Raw genomic sequence first — 18,904 nt, forward strand, 5'->3', positions numbered from 1 at the left:
GCACCTAACCAAACCTGGCTGTACAGAAATCCCAACTAAAGAAGAGAATAATCTGAGTTCCAGAAGTCATCCAGAAAGGCTGGGGATAGAAAGCCACATCCTAGCCTGGTACTTCAGAAAGAAATAGGGGCCCTCTTTATATTAGAAAACATTTGTATGCTTTTGCCATGCACACTTTGAAACATGTTTCCACATATACCTTGTATTCCCAAACACAGTTGTAGTTGTGCACACACTCTCCCAATAGGCAGACTGTTCTAGCCTATGAATTTCATGTAAACTCAGAATCTAAGGATGAACACTAGCCAGAAACCCTGCTCTGTCCCTACTCATTGTGGGACATTTCCTTATGTCTCCCATTCACTGGCTCTCATTTTCCTCTGTAAATTCCCAAGACCTAGGGCCCAAGCAAGTCAGTTAAGAAAATCATTGTGCGTCCAGAAATTGTTTTAGGTTTTCTGTGTTGCTGCTGACCTCGCCTATTTTTCTTAGGCTGTGCTGCCTTCATCCTTTTCTAAAGTTGGTTTCACTGCTGCAGGAAAAAGTGGCCTGTTGAGGAGTCTGGCATATATACCCCAGATTCATTTCCTATCTCTCCACATTTAATCCTTCTAGTTTCCCACTAAAATAATATCCAAGTCAGGAGGAAATCCCAGAATCACATGGTTCTGTTTTTTGCTTTTTTTTAAAACCAAGTCCCAGAGCAGTGTCTATAGTAGGGAAACTTCCAATCCCATCTCCTTCCGAGGTAACTGTCCCACAAACACTGCGTGTCTGGTGCTCTCTGCCACTGGAGGGGCAGAGGAGCGAAGGGTGTGGTTGTGCCCATCCTCCCAGGGGGCCACTCCCGGGGCTCTATGCTTTGTCACTGCCTGCAGAGGCCTGTGCTAGGCTTTACTGTTCACAGCTCATAACTGTTTTTTCTTTTCTTTTTTTTTTCCTGAGCTGAAATGCTGCATTTAATTTTTAATCAAATCATGGTATTTGATGTTAGGCCTTTGTTGTCTTCTATTATCCCTTACTAAATAAGCTTTTAAAGATACCTAGGTGTGTGCTTGTCAGTAATTTTTTTTTTGAGATTGGGGTTCTTATGTTGCCAGTGCTGGTCTTGAACTCTTGTACTCAAGTGATCCTCCTGAGTTAGCCCCCCAAATAGCTGGGACTACAGGTGCACACCACCATTCCTAACTGTCTTACCATTTTAGAAGATTCTTTCTCCTTTTGAAATTCAGCCCTAAGAATTAGTACGTGGTCTCCAAGAGCATTTAATGGAAAGGTATCCTTTTTTGAAGGACACTTTCTATCTAAGGAAAAGTGGTATTTACAGACTAGAATTCTGGTGCTGCTGTAGATAATCGATGAGAAATGCTCTCCAGTTCCTACCTCCCTTCTACCAAGTAAAAGCCGAGTCCCTACAATTCTTCAGGAGAATAATGAGTTTCTCTCCTAAATACAATTGTTCAGAGACTAATGAGTTTATTTTAACTACCACCATAGTAGTTTTCTTTTAGGCAAAGTCAGATGGAAGGTAACTTTTCCTTTTTCTTGCACTCTCATTGCTAAGTATTCCCCTGCACATAAAATTATATTTATTCCCAAACCCAGAACCAAATGGCTCCTTCCTACGCCCAGTGTGTTAGATTCCAACACCGAATGTGTAAATGCTGTCTTAAGTTGGTCCTGTACACTTGGGCATTCTCTGTTTTTTTAACTATTTTACCCCCACGGCCCTCAGCATACTTTCCATAGTTGCTTACCTGACATAAATGCAATATTAATGCCTTTAAAGTATGAATCTATGCCAAAGATCACCTTTTGTTTTTACTAAAAATTACTTAGAAGAAATAAGAAAACCATTTGCTGTTCATATTCTTCCAGTGTTTTGAGACACTGGTTTACACTTTATGCCAGCTGTGCTTTTCTCTAATAGCAGTGCTCAAGATGCAGTGAAGGAAAAGAAAAAAAGAAGAAAAAAAGCTCCCGAATGACTTTGAGATATCACCACTAAAAAAATCTACATTTATAACATAGGATTTGTTATATGCAAATATTTTCTGCCTCTTTTGTTCTCTTTAAACCAATAAAATGCATTTATATAAAAAAAAGCCAAAACCACGTGGGATCACCAAGGAATAGAGCAATTGGAACATCATACATCACTTTGGATGTAATGTTAGGAAAATCTGACATTTTCATAATATTAACATTTATGTGTTATGAGCTAATAATGATTTTCCAGAATATTTCCCTGAGAAAATGCAAGTATTATTCTAAACCAAGACTTCTATGGAATGTGTAGTCCAGGCTCAGTGGCTCACACCTCTAATTCTACCTACTCAGGAGGCTGGAATTGAGAGTATCTCTGTCCAGGGCCAGACCAAGCCAAGTGCTTGAAAGCCCTCATCTCAAAAATAAATAGCTGGGCATGGTGACTCATGCCTGTCATCCCAGTTCTGGAAGAAGCCAAAGTAGGGGGCTAGAGGTCCAGGATGGTCTGGGATAAAGAAAGGACCTATCTGAACAATAACCAAAGTTAGCCAGAGGTATGTTTCAACTGGTTAAAAATTAATCAACCCTAAACCTTCCCTGGCAAGCACAAGCCTCTGAATTCACTCACTCTAAGCATACCAAAAAGAAGACACAACCGTAAACAGGAAAAAGAGAGAATATCTGTAACAGTTGTAGGTTTCACAGCCAAAAAGTACAAACACACCTGATGTCAATGAATAGAATGAATGAATAAAATGTAATGAGGTACTATTCCAAAAGACAAAAAAGAATGCAAAGAGTTTATGTAATAGTTTAAATGTATTTATTTTCAGAATGAAAGAAGTTTCATATGGAACAGTGCTTTGTGCATTGTTACATTTATATGAAGTTCTAGAAAAAGGAATAAAACTAAACTATGGTAGGAAAGAGTAAGTATAACTCCGGTATGGTGAAGCTTATCTGTCAGCAGCTCCTAGGAGGATGAGACAGAAGGATCTGGAATTCAAGGCCAACTAGGCTATCCCTCAGACCTGGTCTCAAAAGAAAAAAGATGAAACAAGGAGTAGGGGAGGGAGGGTGGAGGGGAAGAGGAAGGAAGGTGAACAGGAGGGAAGGAAAGAAGAAAGAGAGGTAGTGAAAGATGGAGGAAGGAAGGAAGGAAGGAAGTTAGTTGGGTATGTTGGCACATGCTTTTAATCTCAGCCCCTTTTGAAGTAGATGGAGTGTGAAGAAAATGCTAATATTTACCACATTGAGGAATTAAAAAACAAAAGTACAGGAAAAGTATTCAATCTACATGAATGAAAATAATGATACTTTCAAAACTGAATATAATTCAAAGAATGGAGAGTTGGTATGAGAGCAGAAATGGAATTAAAGTGTGCATGTCTGATGCTCAATTTATCTCTATTTTATTTTCTTTGAACAGTAGGTAGACAAATGAAATTGGAAAGAGCATTCCCAAAAGATCATCCTGAACTTCAGATAAGTTTTCTAAGCCAGGCAGAGTGGCTCATGGCTGGAATACTAGCTAGTCAGGAGGCTGAGATCTGAGGATCTGGTTCAAAGCCAGCCTGGGCACAAAAGGACCTAAGACTCTATCTCAAATTAACTTCTAGATAAGGGGAAGTGAGGCTTGGCCCAAGGGTAGGGCGGTAGCCTTGAGCTGAAGAGCTCAGGGGCAGTGCCCAAGCCAACTTCAAGCCCCATGACTCACAATGCACAACAAAAAGAAAAGAAAATAAGTTTTTCTAATGAGGAAATGTTAGAATTTCTAAATTTTTGCAGAAAGCATGTATTTTAAAATCTAATATATTATATATATTGTTCTATCGTTCACTGAAACTTCAGTTGTATTTTGTACTTTATTTTCTACTGCTACATGTATTTAATTGCACCAGTTATTTTAAGACAGGGTTTTGGTTTTTGCCCAAGGTGTATGTGGACAATGACTCTCCTATTTCATACTCTGCCACAGATGATAGGAGCATGGCGCCTGAGAGACTCTTATCTGCAAGTAACTCTCTTTAAGAGCTGGATGTGGAACAATGGCTAAAGTGATCATGTACTAGCCTTGTGCAAAAAGCTCATGGACAATGCTCAGGTCCTGAGTTCAAGTCTCAGCACTGGCACACATGCACAAGTATTAGGACAAGATAAATAGGTGATAGTTAGGCACTAGTTTATTGGAATTGGCTAGGTAAATCTGTGAAAGCTTTTTAGTGCTTGATACATGTCTTACTAGGTCAACACATGGTGTTCTAATGCTAGATGTTTTGAGTCCATTTTCCACTCATGAAACAAAAACCTGAGAAAGAACGTCTAATCAAGAGAGGTTTAAGCAGGGCATTATTGGTTCTGACTTGTAATTCTAGCTGCCCAGAAGGCTGAGAACTGAGGACTGCAGTGCAAATTGAGCTTGGTTTGCAAAGGGTATGAAGCTCTTATCTTCAGTTAACAAGAAGATGGAAAGAACCAAAAAAAAACAGAAATCCTGGCCAAGTTTGAGAGATCAGTGCTGCAGCTGCAAGAGCTATTTCCTGGTAACCAGCTGTTTTTCACCCATCTTCTTCCAGATGGTTTAGCAGAGTTCGGCTGGCTCTTGCTCAACTGACCTTCCCTCAGAGCTCAGTGAGGATGCCCCTAGCAGCTGGGCTGGCAGCCTGCAGGTGGACTGCAGTCCATCCAAGCCCCGCCCCGCGGCCCCACCCACCCGCGTTTAGACACGCCCCTCCGGCCCAGAGGACCATGGGAGCTGCTTGCCTGGAATCCCTGTGGAAAGCACAGTTGGAGGCCAACGGACAGGGGCTCTTGGTAGACCTACTAAAGGAGCATCTGGAGTTTGTCGTACATTGACTTTACCTTAAAATAGGTACTGCAGTTATAATTTAGATGTTTATTTATATATAGTTTACTTATCATTAAGAAGTTGTTCGTTTATTTCGTGGGGAGTGAGTCCTGAACTGGGTTGGGGAAAGGTCTGGGTTTCTTGCTCACGGTTAGTGCTGTACCATTTGAGCCACACTACTTATGGCTTTCTGGTGGTAAATCGGAGATAAGAGTCTCCTGGACTTCCCTGTCTAGGTTGGCTCCAAACGGTCATCCTGAGATCTCAGCCTGCTGAGTAGCTACGGTGAAAGATGTTTGCTACTAACAACCAACTAAAAGTTTTCTTAATAATAACATTGTCATTTTCCATATATTCCAGTTTCACTCAAATAATAACTTACAAAAAGTTGTTAGGAAGTACAGAGAATATTGATCTGGCAATTGTAAGTTAAGTTGATGAAGAGGTCACCACTGAAATTTATATATCACCTTTTTCTCTCATAAAAGTTTAAAATTGCTGGATCAGATGAAAATTTATCCATGTTTTCAAGATAGTCAAGCCTTGTTTGTTACAGTTTTAGGTATAGAATATTAACATTTGCATCTGAGCTCTGTACTTGGGCACCTCATTCCTGTAATTCTAGCTAGTCAGTAGACTAAGAGCTGAGGATGGTGGTTTGAAGCCAGGCCATGCAGGAACGTCCATAGTTAACCAGTAAAAAGTGAAAAGTGGAGGAGAGTGGCTCAAATGGTACAGCACAACCTTTAAGCTAAAAGCTACAAGGCAGACTTAGAGACTGAGGTTGTGTCTGTGCCAGTACAGTCCCCAAAAAGGCCACCATAAAATACAAATTGTATGGCATCTGCTTACTATAGGAATGTCACACTCATGATTCTTCTGCCTCCAGAGTAGCTGAGATTAAAAGCATGTACCATCACACTCAGTTTCTCCTTCTTGTCCTTCTTCCTTCCTTCCATTTACTGTGCTTCTTCTTTGGGACAAGGTCTGAGACAAGGAGAGCCTAGTTGGCCTTGAATTCCAGATGTTTCTGTCTCAGCCCTCTGGGAGCTGTTATTACAAATAAGTTTCACCATAGCTGACATATGATTGTTTCCTACCATAGTATAGTTTTTGCATTTTTTAGGAACACTGCAGAACGCACCATTTCATATAAAATTTGTTTGTTCTGAGATACTTACATTAATTACATAAACACTCTGCATTATTTTCTTGGTTTTTATTTTTTTCCTTGTTACACTTAGTGAAGTTTGAACTCAGAGGCTTGTGCTTGCCAGGTAGTTTGGGGTTGATTTTATTTTAACCATTGAGCCATACCTCTTGTTAGCTTTGTGCTTGTGATTGTCTGAATAGGGCCTTCCTTTATCCCAAGCCGTCCTGGACTTCTATCCCCCTATTTATGCTTCTCACAGAACTGGGATGACAGCATGAATCACCATGTCCAGCTTTTTATTGTTGAGATGAGGGATTGTGAGTACTTGGCTTAGTCTGGCCCTGGACAATGATATTATCAATTCCAGTCTCCTGAGTCGCTAGAATTAGAGGTGTGAGCCACTGAGCCTGGGCTACACATTCTATGGAAGTCTTTCTTCAGATGCATTTATTTTTCTGAGGGAAATGTCTGGAATATAAGTGCTAGCTCATAAAACGTAAGTGTAAATTTTATGAAAATGTCAGATTTTTTCCCCAATAATGTATCTAAAATAATGTAGAAGTGTAAAAATTGTTCTGTATCCTTGATGATCCCATGTGTTTTGGACTTCTTAAATTTAATTTCTCAGGCTAACAGTGTAGTGGTTTTGGCCTTTCATTTTGATTGTTGATGATGTACATTTATTCTACACTTCCTCCGGGGCTTCATCAAAATTCAAGTCATATGAAGCCCTGTATATATAGTAATTATATTATGAATATTACATGGAGCTATTGGGTTAGTAGTTTGTTCATACAATCTGAAACGAAAAAGTATGAAATATTCAGAACTGGTAAATCCAGAGAGCAGAATGCTTTCCTAGGTAGGAGCAGGGAATTAGTCTGTCCAAAAGATTGTAAATGATATAGCATTTGAATTAAGGATTACTCCTTGACAAAAGAAATGTAGCTTCATCATGTACATAGTGTGTATGAAGCCTTTGCCTTCAGGTCTCAGCGTCAAATTAAAGACAAAAAGAAAAATAGCATTTTTATACCAATAATACGTTTACATTGCCATTTTTTCCACAGGTGCAGATGGTATACAAAATGCCCTTGGCACCAGAGATGTAATCACACCATCTAATATATTTATGAACATTACTGGGACTATGATACTGAGGGAAAAAGCTCAGTCTAGTTGTTTTTTTTCTGTGTTGATCTTTTGCTCAATGGCAAGACATATGTATAAAGATTTTCTTTGAGCTAGGCACCAGGGACTCATGCCTGGAATCCTAGCTACTCAGGAAGCTGAGATCTGAGGATCAGATTGAAGCCAGTAGTGGCAGCAAAGAATCAGAAGTGGAGCTATGACTCAAGTGGTAGAACGTTAGCCTTGATTGAAAAAAGGAAAAGGATAACATTTAGGCCCTATGTTTAAGCTCTAGTATTGTGTTAGAAAACAGGAGAAGGCCAGTTTGCATTTCAATGTAATCTGCTTTTTCGCCTTAAGTAAGCAGATTTAAAAACATAGAAAAGTGTTATTAGTGAAGAGACTAATTCTCAGCAGTGCTATTAATTGGAACAAAAGGAAAGATCATAAGAAAGAACATGTATAGGAATGTAGGGTTATGTGCTTTCTTCAGCAATAGATATTTGAATATCATAAGTAAAAAGACTGTGATTAGCTGAAGATACATGAGGCTAGTTTTATAGACTCTGGGTTAGAAAGGTGAACTATTTATTTTTTCTTTTAATTGTTACACAGCATTTCACAGAAAAATTCTGAAGCAATGAATAGTGATGAATATAAAGATAAAAACTAGTCATAAAAACTGTCACCACACAAAAAGTTTCAAAATTATCTCCTAGACTTCCATAACCATTTAGTTTGCTGATGTTTTTGAATATTAATATGTTCAGATAATTCCTCCCTGAATACAAGTACCTATGTGCAGATATGATTATACAATCTATCATCTATAAGTCTGTCTTTTCTATCTGTCATTTATGTACTTCCTGGTATTGGAATTGGGGCTTGAACTCAGGACTTGTCCTCCTGCTTTTATTCCCAATAAAATCCTGGTGGAACTATGCACCCTAGCTATCACTCTGTGTGTCAGGAAGTTGTGACTGAACATAGGAGTTTGGATTCCTGGTCAATGGCTCTACATCTTAAAAAGATATACTGGCCATACAAGTTGTGTATCAGCCCCTGTATTCATGATCTTTCATGTCATATACATGTTTCTCACATTTTCCTGTCCCATTACTGCTAAGAGAGGGGGAAAAACAAGATGAGGGGCAGAGTGGAGGGAGGGAAATGGGGACCAAGACATAAGAAAGGGTATCAATGTTTGTGAAGTAATGCACCTTCTATCTGGTGAATAAAATGTAACATTTCTAATAATTACAATAAAAGTATATGAAAAAAAAAGAAATAGCTCTTCTTACCAGAAACTTCTCCTTTAGGTAATCAAAAGCCTGGGATTTCGTAGGTCCATGTTCAAAGCCAACCCATCACGAAATTCTGGGAGACTCCCTGTTCACAATAAGTAGCATTAAAGGAGGCAGGCAGTGTGCCTTATGAGATGAGGTTGAAGCCAGACATGGTGTAGAAACTTGAGCAAGAGTTAAGAGAAGCCCTAAGTTTAAAAGTTGACATGGTCAGAATCTGAAATCGAGAGAGAGAGAGGGGGAGGGGGGAGCGCATAAGCAGTAAGAAATTGTCCTTTTAATTTCTTTAAGCTTATTATACTTTTTTCTTCCTAAGGGGAATTTTATATTGTGGTAAAATTTTCAGTATTTAAAACTAACACACTGAATATAATTCCATTGAGTTTTCTTGTTAGTGAATGCTTTTTCTTAACGCATAGATCAATATACTCTTGTGTCCTTGTGCATCTAGGAAAATACTCTTTCCTTTTCTATTGCTGTTGATCCTAGGACTTCAATTGAGGGCCTGGGCACTGAGATGTTTTTCTTTTTTTTTTCTTCTTTCTTTTTTTCTGTGCCAGTTCCAAGGCTTGTATTCATAACTGGGGCCCCGAGCTCAGGCCCCAAGACTAGCAAAAAAAAAAAAAAGAGAGAGAGAGAAAGAAAGAAAGAGGCATTGTCCTTGCATTTTCACAGGCTAGTGCTCTACCACTTAAGGCACAGCACCACTTTTAGCTTTTTCTATGTATGTGGTACCTAGGAATTGAACCCAGGGTTTTGTGCATGCTGGACAAACACTCTACCACTAGGCCATGCTTCCGGCCCACTGAGGTGTTTTTGCTCTTGGTTACCACTCACCCATTTGAGCCACAGCTCCACTACTGAATATTTGAAGGTTTATTAGAGATAAGTCTGTTAGACTTTGATTCCTAAGCAGATTTCAAATATGGATTCTGAGATCTCAGCCTCCTGAGAAGTTAAGATTACAGATGCAAGCTAGTAGAGCCCAGCTCACCATTACCTTTTCTTTTGCTTAATTCAGTATTAGGATCCTTCTTATCATACAAATATCATCTTTTGATACATAAGCAAATTCTCTCCTGGAAAGTGTTTCTGTATTTTATTACTATCCTAGTGAAAATATTTGTATTTTAAAAAATATGTATTTGATACCCTATCCTCCAAAGATTATGGGATGTGCAAGGTTGCTTTCTGTGTTCTTGAGTTAATTGCTTGCTGAAATATTCTCACCAGCCGTACTTCTGTATATCTGTAAGGTTTTTCTATAGTCACATGCTTGAATGACATGAACAATGACCTGACAACAACCATGGCCGCAACAACAGTGGTTTCACATGAAAATCAGAAGAAAAGAGCTCAGTGATAAAAGACACTGAAAACAACAAAGTTAATTTTTTACGAATTCAAACATTTTTACTTAATTAATTTTGAATACTAATTAAGGAATAGTAGCCATGAATTATAGCTGAAATAGGATCCTTACATCTTTATCTTATGCATTTGCTTTTTAATTTTTCCTCTAACCTTTAAGAAGCAAAAAGAACTCCAGGTCTGGTAATGAATAATTATCTCATTTGTATATTTGATGTATGGGATTGAATGTATTTTCTGAAATACATATACATTTTGAAATACTGTTATTTAATTTATAGATCACACATCAAATAAATGGAGCAGATGATTCTAATGTCTTCTCTCAGTTGTCTGAATTGGTCTCAGAGGAGTCTGCCTTGCCTCATGATGAGCATTTCTCCATGTAAAATACCACTGAATACCTCTAAGGAGTTCTTTATTGACTAAGAAAATGCTGGTATTTGTCCTTGGCAAACTTCACAGTACTGTGGACAGCATGAAGGAGGCCATTGAAGGAATTTCCTTGGTGATTTCACACTCTCAGTCTCTTGCCCATACTCCTGTCACAAATCCTACCAGCGAGGGGTCTTCTATGAAAAAACTTCCACATGATGAAGAATTGAAGGGAAGTTTCCCTCCTGGAGAAAACCATGTGACTTCTTCAAATGCATACACTTCAGTTGAGAGCCTGGACCAGTAGTACCTGAGCAGGGTCAGTTGCATTTCAATATGTTCCACTGGTTTGCAAAGTTTGAATGATTACACTTCATTTTTTGACATCCTGACTTGTTTGACTGCCTTGTGTTCAGTTAATATTGCTATCATTCAGTGTTCATAATAGAATTGGAGATCTGGGTATTTTTTTTTAAAACTTCAAGCTCTCATTCTGAATGTCTACAGATTTGGGGTTGTTTTTATTGGAATAACTTTGTTGTTTACAGTGGTGCTTCCAGTATCCTCCATACATGTGCTCTCCACACTCGGAATAATTTCAACCGTTGCTCTGACTTTATCAGATAGTATACTGAAGAGCATTTTATATATGTCCCATACCTTTTCCTATCATGTCCTCACTCCCCACTGCTGTCCTTCCCCCAAAAGGTCCTCTTGTACTTTCCCATTATTCATCTTTAAATCTAAATTTACAAATGGAGAGAAAAATGTGACATTTAGCTCTCAGTGTGATATATTTGGCTTAGCATGCTGAGTTCTCTTATCCATTTTCCTGATAATGATATCATTCCATTTTTAGAGCAGACTCGTTCCTCATTTTGTCCACACACAGCAGTTTTATATGTACTCATTGGTGAATAGGTAGCTTTTGTTTTTTTGTGGGTCATGGGGTTTTAACTCTGAGCCTGGGCTCTTTCCCTGAGCTGTTCTGCTCAAGGCTAGGGCTCTAACACTCTGAGTTTCAATGCCACTTCCGTTTTTCTCGTGATTAATTGGAGATCAGAGTCTCATGGATTTCCTGCCTAGGCTGGCTTTGCATCGTGATCCTCAGATCTCAGTCTCCTGAGTAGCTAGCATGGCAGGCGTGAGTCACCAGTGCCCAGCTTCAGCTCTTTTGAATAGTGCTAATATAAGCACAAAGGTACAATGAGAAAAGATACATTTTTGTGTTTCTTGACCCCATAAGTATATTGGAAATTGAAATATTTTAACTTTCTGTGGAAGCTGCGTCAGATGCAATAGCCCTTAATGCTTTAAAGCAGCTTCCACAAAATAATGAAGTAGAAGTAAGGCAACTTATTGGAACTAATCAGATAATTTTGAAACAGAAAGTAGGTATAATTCTGAATGTTTTTTTAATAGCAATCAGTGACATGTGACTAAGCTCACATAGAAATGCCAACGATACATTCAGATCACTACACTTAATTTGCAATGGTCAAAAAGCATAATGTAGCTAAAAAACTAGAAGAAAGACAATGCTGTCTTTTAACATGTTATACATTTATCCAACTAAATCAGAAGGGTACATCTCATGCTACAATGAACATGCAAAAATGCTGACAGTGATATCTGTACTGCAGTTTTTATATATGAACTTCCCCAATGCAAATTCCACATTCTGAGTATTTTGTGTGTGAATATATACTACATATGCTTATATGTACCGTATATATAGTAAATCTGGTTTATATTAGGTATTACATATAGCATATCTTATATAATACTGTAATCTGTGTTGTGGGTATAATATGTATAACATATACATAGATAGAGGCTCATGTATGAAAATGTACATACATATCCAAAGAAAAACACAAAGATACATATGTCCACACATATTTCATATATATGTGATTACAACAAATTAGTATTAACCCCCATGTATCTATGCATATTATGTACTCATTTATCTCCAACCTTTCATTTTACTGGGAAAAGTAAAGATTTGACTAATAACCTTGTACACTTTTTTTCAGAGAACTCCTAAAGATACAATAGTGCAAGCATATACTACAATATGACTATGCAGAAATAAAGACAGTGACACTCTGTGTAAGATTAGTCCTCATTATGGTCTTCCTACATGCCAACTTCTGGCTTTCTTTGTGTGTATTCAGTGGGCCACAGACATACTTGCCTACATATATACACATATATACGTATATATATATACATATATACATATAAACATATATACATGTGTATGTACACATGCATATACACACACAAGCCTCTTTACATGTAGTATGGATTTCTACTTGCCCATCATTATTTTCCACATGTCTTTTGTGAATAGTACTATCCAATCTATCCCATTCAAAAATATAAGATTGCAATATTGTTATGTAATTAAAAAGTACATATGACTCTTGACATTATATGACTTCCTAGATCATACATTATGGTTAGTATTTCTCTACAGCTAAATGATTAGTGAGATTTGTTCTCATATAAAGTAGTTGCTTATAATTTTTTCATCATTTTTCTATGTCTTTGAGTTTGACAGATTTGTGATAGACCCATTTAGTTTTGCAACATCAGTTCAACAATGGAACCTTTCTGTTTAAGTGTTTAGAGTGGCAGCTTTTTGTGTTGTGCTTTCTTGCTGCTTTTGCAATTTTCTTTTTATTATATAGGTGATATACAGAGGGGTAACCATATCACCAGTCAGGTAATGAATATATTTGTCTTTAGATAATGACATCCCCTCCTTTATTCTCTCCCATATTTCACCTCTGTTCCCTTCCACAAGTTATATAGTTCATTTTCTACATGATTTCTACTGAATATCACTACTTCATTTGTTCACTCTCTGTCCTTCCACTTTTGTGTACCTCCCTTATCCTCCCCATAGACAGAAGCAGAGAAGCTCTTTGTTCCTCCTCCAAGAGTGCCTGCTTTGGTCTAACGATATATGATTGACCAGAGTCCTCTATGACTTATCATGTCACCATGTATTTTAGATTTATTCTCTGCCTATGTGTCATTTGTCTTTCTGAACTTGACTTATCTTCACTTAATATGATTTGTTCTGGGCCCATCCATTAACTCGCAAATGACAGATTTTTTTTTGCCATTCCTGGAGCTTCAGTTCAGAGCCTGGGCAGCGTCCTTGGGATTTTTGAGGCTAGCACGCTACCACTAGAGCCACAGCACCACTTCCAGCTTTTTTCTAATATGAGTTACTAAGGAATTGAACTCAGGGCTTCGTACATGGTAGGTGAACACTCTACCACTAGGCCACACTCCAGGCTCCCAAATTACATTCTTTTATTTTATTTTTTGGTCAGTCCTGTGTTTGAACGCAGGGCCTGAGCATTGTCCTTTGGTTTTTTAATCAAAGATAGTGCTCTACCACTTGAGCCATAGCACCACTTCTGGCTTTTCCATATATGTAGTACCAAGGAATTGAACCCAGGTCTTTGTGCATCCTGGGCAAGCATTCTACCACTAGGCCAAACACCTGACCCCAAATTACATAATTTTTAATGGCAGTGTAAAACTACATTGTGTATCAGTATTGCATCACTTGGATCCACTCACCACTGTAGGCGATCTGGACTGTTCCCATAACTGGGCTATTATGAATATTACAGAAATGAACATAGAGGTGCAACTGTATTTACAGTGTTCTGGCTTGTGTTTTTCTGGATAGATGCCCTGAAATGATATGGCTAGGTCACAGTTAAGGGATTTTTTTGAGGAACCTCTAGACTGCTGTCCAAAGCGGTTGTATTAGTTTACAGTGAAATAGGATTCCTTTTCCCTCAAATCCCCCCAGCATTTGTTGTTCTAACTCCTAATGTTGGGCAATGTAACTGGAATAAGATGGAATCTTAGAGACATTTTGATTTGCATTTCCTTTATGGCTAGGGATGGTGGATTGCACATCCTCTTTTTCTTTGTCATTCTTACCTCTTCCTCTGAGAAGGTGTCTGCTCACTGTTTCTCATTCATTCACAACAGCTGCACTGCTATGACTTTGAAAATAGTTCCTTGGTCTCTACATATCTTTATACACATGTGTATTTATATGCAGATATCTAGCCTTTGATGGAAGACTTCACAAGAATGGTTCATTTTTGTTTGATTAAGTCATGGGCCTTGAACTCATGGCCTGGGTGTTGTCTCAGTTCATCAGCTCAAGGATAGTACTCTATTGCTTTGAACCTCAGCATCATTTTAAGTTTTCTGATGGTTTACTGGAGAAAAGAGTCTCTCAGATTTCTTGCCTGGTTGTTTTGAACTCTGATCCTCAGAGCTTAGGCTCCTGAGTAGATAGGAGTGCAGTCATGAGCCATCAGTGCCCGGCTGTTCATTTTCGTCTGTGCTAAATGATTAAACTATACACAGTCAAGGACCATGTGAATTCATAGACTTAGTTTTTCATTGATGTTAGCAATAATTCACCTAATACCAACTTTACATACTGTAAATGCAAAGGGTATTTCCTGCTTTTGTCTAGAAATGAAGCTTCTTCTAGCAAAAGTTAAAATGTAAACTCTCCAAAACAAAGCTTTTATGCAAGATTGAGACATATTATGTTCCTAGCTAACCTAATTCAGTGTTCATTGTGCTTTTGTTGCTTTATGTATTTTGCATTTCATGTGCTAATAGGAGTTCAATATGATATAACATCTAAATTTCTGCTTCTATGTCTTCTCTATTTCTTGTTTGCTCTAGTGTAGGCTGTCTGTCCTGCCGCTCTGATGGATAAAAGCATCTGCAGGTGGAATGCAGGACTCCATCCAAAGTGATGCTTAGCATTTCAAGCTGCAGAGTCCTGGGGTATGAGGGATTGACGCAAGGTCAAACAGCTCTTCCTCATCTGAAATCTTTGTCACGTCCCAGGACTTATTGTGAGTGGCATACACAGACTGTGATTATCTGACTAAGCATTGTGGTTGCAAGTACTTGACATCACAACGGAAAATGTCTTTGACTTTGTCTACTGTTTCTGTTTCATTTCAAAATTGAACATAATTGCATCCCTGAGCAAGATATGGACAGGCTTTCGAGTATACTATGTATTGTTATATTCCAGAATGGCTTAACACTCAGAGGACTAGTACATGGATATGCCAGGTATTTGGCTGGGCAGTTCAGTATATGATAATATTTGTGAGTATATTGTCCACATTTTCAACATTGCAAATACACAAAATGTTAATTTGGACAATATCAGAGAAATCACACTTTTTGTCTACAGTACTGGGTATTGAAGGCATGGCCTTGTGCATGCTAGGCATGTGGTCTGCCAGTTGAGCGACATCTCCAGCTTAGGTTTCCCCTCTACCACTTCTCTCCGGTGGTGAGATATGAACTCAGAGCCTTGAACTTTCCAATTAAGTTTCAAAACAGAACACGAAGACATGGTGATACAAATACTCTGTCTTGTATACTGGTATTGTCACAATATTCTAAAGCACTCAGATGACAAGGACATGGATTCATCAGGTGCTTAGGTCCAGACACCAACTGAGGACATTACTCCTTGGAGACCCGTATCCCCCAGTACTGTGATGTAAATTGTTAGTGCATAGGCTCTTACTTGGTGATTATTTGTTCTTGTACTCTAGAAAATGCATACAACCCCTCAAATTGGGTTTCATACACAGGTGGTTTGATGAGGATTTTTTAAGAGTTCTCTTCTCTGCTCAGTAGAAGAAGAACTGCATCTCCTCACTGGTGTCTCAGTCATTCACCCAATTTGTCAAAGGGCAGAATGGCACAGACAAAAGCTGCACTGCTGTGACCTTCAAACTAGTTCCTCACAATCTTGGTGCTTGTTTTCAGGGCATCTTTATACACATTCTATCTATATTCAGGTGTCTGAACTTTTTTGGCTGATCCCTCTGGATGTATGTGTACTCTGCTCCTTATTATCAGCACTGAATTGTTGAATTCTACACAGTCAAATACTATGTGAATTTCTACACCTACTTGTCCTTCCCAAATGCCTATAATTCACCAAAAACTGACTCTACAAGGCTGAATTTCCTGCCTTTTCCTAGAAATGAGTTTTCTTGCTCCATTTAAGTGTTCACCTCTGCTAAACAAAGGTTTTATGAAAGGATGAACAAGAGTTCATGCCTTATGAATCTACACCAGTGTTTCCTGTGGTTTTGTGGGTTATTTTCTAGTTCACTGGCTATGTGGGATACAGTTCAAGACTTCAAGCATTAATTTCCTTTTTCAGGGTTTTAAAGTTTTCATCCAAAAGGTCCTTTACGTTCTTAGTTCAGGTAATTCCTAGGTACTTTATTTTCATTGAGGCTATTGCAAAAGGAGTTGCTTTCCTGATTGTTGCCTCATTCTTCTCACTGTTGGCATAGAGGAAGGCAGTTGATTTTTGAGGGTTAATTTTATACCCTGCTACCCTTCCAAAGTTTTGAATCAGCTCAAGGAGCTTGGGACCATCTCTCTGGTTTAATAAGGATTTTTAGTTAATTAAAATTCATTCCCAAATTTCAAGCCCAGTGAATTTAGTGCTTTTCTGACCATCAGTGTGGCATCAGACTTACTCAAGAGTGGGGACATTGTGATCATCTATCATTATTTTATGCACTTGGTGATGAAAATACTTGGGGTCATAAGACCATTCGCCTGGAAGAAATGAGATACGTATCAGGGTTGTATGCCTACTGACATGAAAGTTAGGAACGAAGTTTAAATTTTCTCTTAGGAATTCTTATCTCCTTTCCATTGTTCTAAAAGGATTTTTAACATCACCAGCACAAAGTTCCCTGAGAGGAACGCCGGAAGACCAGTGGACCAAAGAGCCAAAGAGACATGAAGGACGTTAGGGACAGATTCTTGTCCTTAAAGACTTTTTCATCCCAAGTAATCTAAAATCAGCTCATGCTTCATATTCCTTACCATCAACCTTCTAACAGAGTGCTAATTCTATTTTCTAGACTGTATATCCTATCATCCTGCATTCTGCTTATTCTATCTTCTAGACTGTTTAGTCTATCATACTACATAGGTACCACTAAGCAGAGGTTAATGGTGCTGTCTAAATGCTCAGTCCCTGAAAACATCATTAAATGTTTATTCTGACAATAAAATGCAATAAAAATGTACATAAAAATCATGATTGGGAAATCAGGGGACAGTGAAAAGAGGACAAAAACATGAGAAGGGGTATCACGGTTTGAGAAGTAATGTAACCATTACCTAAAAAAATCTAACTGTAACCCCTCTATACATTAACCCTAAATAAAGTGCAAAAAAACCCACACCACCATAAAAAAATCTAGACAGGTGTTAATGTCTAGACAGGAGAAAAACTGAAGACAGACACAGCAGAGAAACTGGGGGCACATTCTTCTCTTTCTTCTGTTTTCTTTTGCCGTTTCTCATCACGTGCCTTGTTCTCATCACCAACACTTTCTGGTGGATCATGGAACATACTTGCTGAATTGTCTGTGATACAATCTGGCATGAAAGGCAGGAAGAGTTGATTGAGCATAAGAGCACGAGCAGATCTTTCCTGAGCACTTCCTCTGCAAGTCTGCCTCTTCGCTCTCACTGGTCCATCTCTCACTTAGGGAATGTTGTGCTGCCAAGCTCACTTTTCCTACTACACAGCACCAGCACATTACAGAGATTTCTGATCTGACTTCTTACTATGTAATATTTACAATGAAATGAAAGATACCCAAGGTGACTTTCTTACATATCTACAGTAGCAAATATATTAAAGTGATATACATACTACAAAGGTTGTATACAAAATAATGTCTGGTGTTGAAGAAACGAGCCACTTCCTAAAAAAGATAAATACATTCCTAAACTATATTGTTGAAGGCGGCTCCTTTGTACAACTACTTAAAGATACTAGTAAAACATGCTGTCTACTTTTGAAAACGCTTTTGTCACAGCTTTAATCTTCTGATTTTCTTCTTCAAGTCTGCAAAATGCTTCTTTTGACCTAAGAGTATACACTAGCTCCCCCCTTGTTCTGAAGGACAAAGCAGCCAAGCATTCATGCCTTCTAATTCTTGTCTATCTCCAGATAGACCCTCATATTAAACAGGAAGGTGCTAGAGGCATTAAGGTAGGCATGTTAAATCTGTCCAAGTCTCAGTCTGAATGACCTGCCCTTAGCCTTTGTCTCTGGGGCCTGGCCAGTGTTTATAGTTCTGGATTTTTCTCTTCAAGATGACAAGAAAAGGCATCGTGTTTGGAAAGCAGTCTGCCTTTTGCAGTTTTATAAATCCTGTTCTTCCTGGATCCCTAGATATCTATGAAGTGACTGCAAGAGAGCATGGCTAAGATCAAGAACACATTGTATTTTCCAGCAAAAGTAGCTTTTACTTGACTTAGAGGCAAAGGGACATGGCCTGACTGCATACAGAAGTGGCCAGACTTGTTGATGTTTCCTCACTGTGTTTGTTTCTCCAGTAACTGTGGCTGTGTCCCACACATCTGCACTCTGACCCTTTTCTTTCTATATTCAGTGTTGTTCAAAATACAATGCTGAAACCTTCTTCCCTTTGAAGGACAAGGAGGAGCATATGACCTGCTTAGCCTCCTCAGGAATTAAGTTTGTTCAGTGTTATGTTTATGATGCACAGATCAACACAAAGTACAATGTTTACCCTTATTGTTTTCAAACTCAAATATTTAAAGTCATATGAGCTATAAAATGTCCCCTCAAAAACT

General features: G+C 38.4%; 1 long non-coding RNA gene across 1 annotated transcript; it reads left to right on the top strand.

Annotated features, from left to right (window-relative positions):
- The first annotated feature begins 4,737 nt into the window (after positions 1-4,737).
- Positions 4,738-15,617, top strand: LOC150064920 (uncharacterized). Its single transcript, XR_016534843.1, has 3 exons — positions 4,738-4,861; positions 10,078-10,490; positions 14,918-15,617. It is a non-coding gene; the product is annotated as an uncharacterized LOC150064920 (long non-coding RNA).
- Positions 15,618-18,904: the final 3,287 nt, after the last annotated feature.

This window comes from Megascapheus bottae, chromosome 3, assembly GCF_031878675.1.
Source record: "Megascapheus bottae isolate mThoBot1 chromosome 3, mThoBot2.hap1, whole genome shotgun sequence".
In the NCBI taxonomy this organism is placed as follows: domain Eukaryota; kingdom Metazoa; phylum Chordata; class Mammalia; order Rodentia; family Geomyidae; genus Megascapheus; species Megascapheus bottae.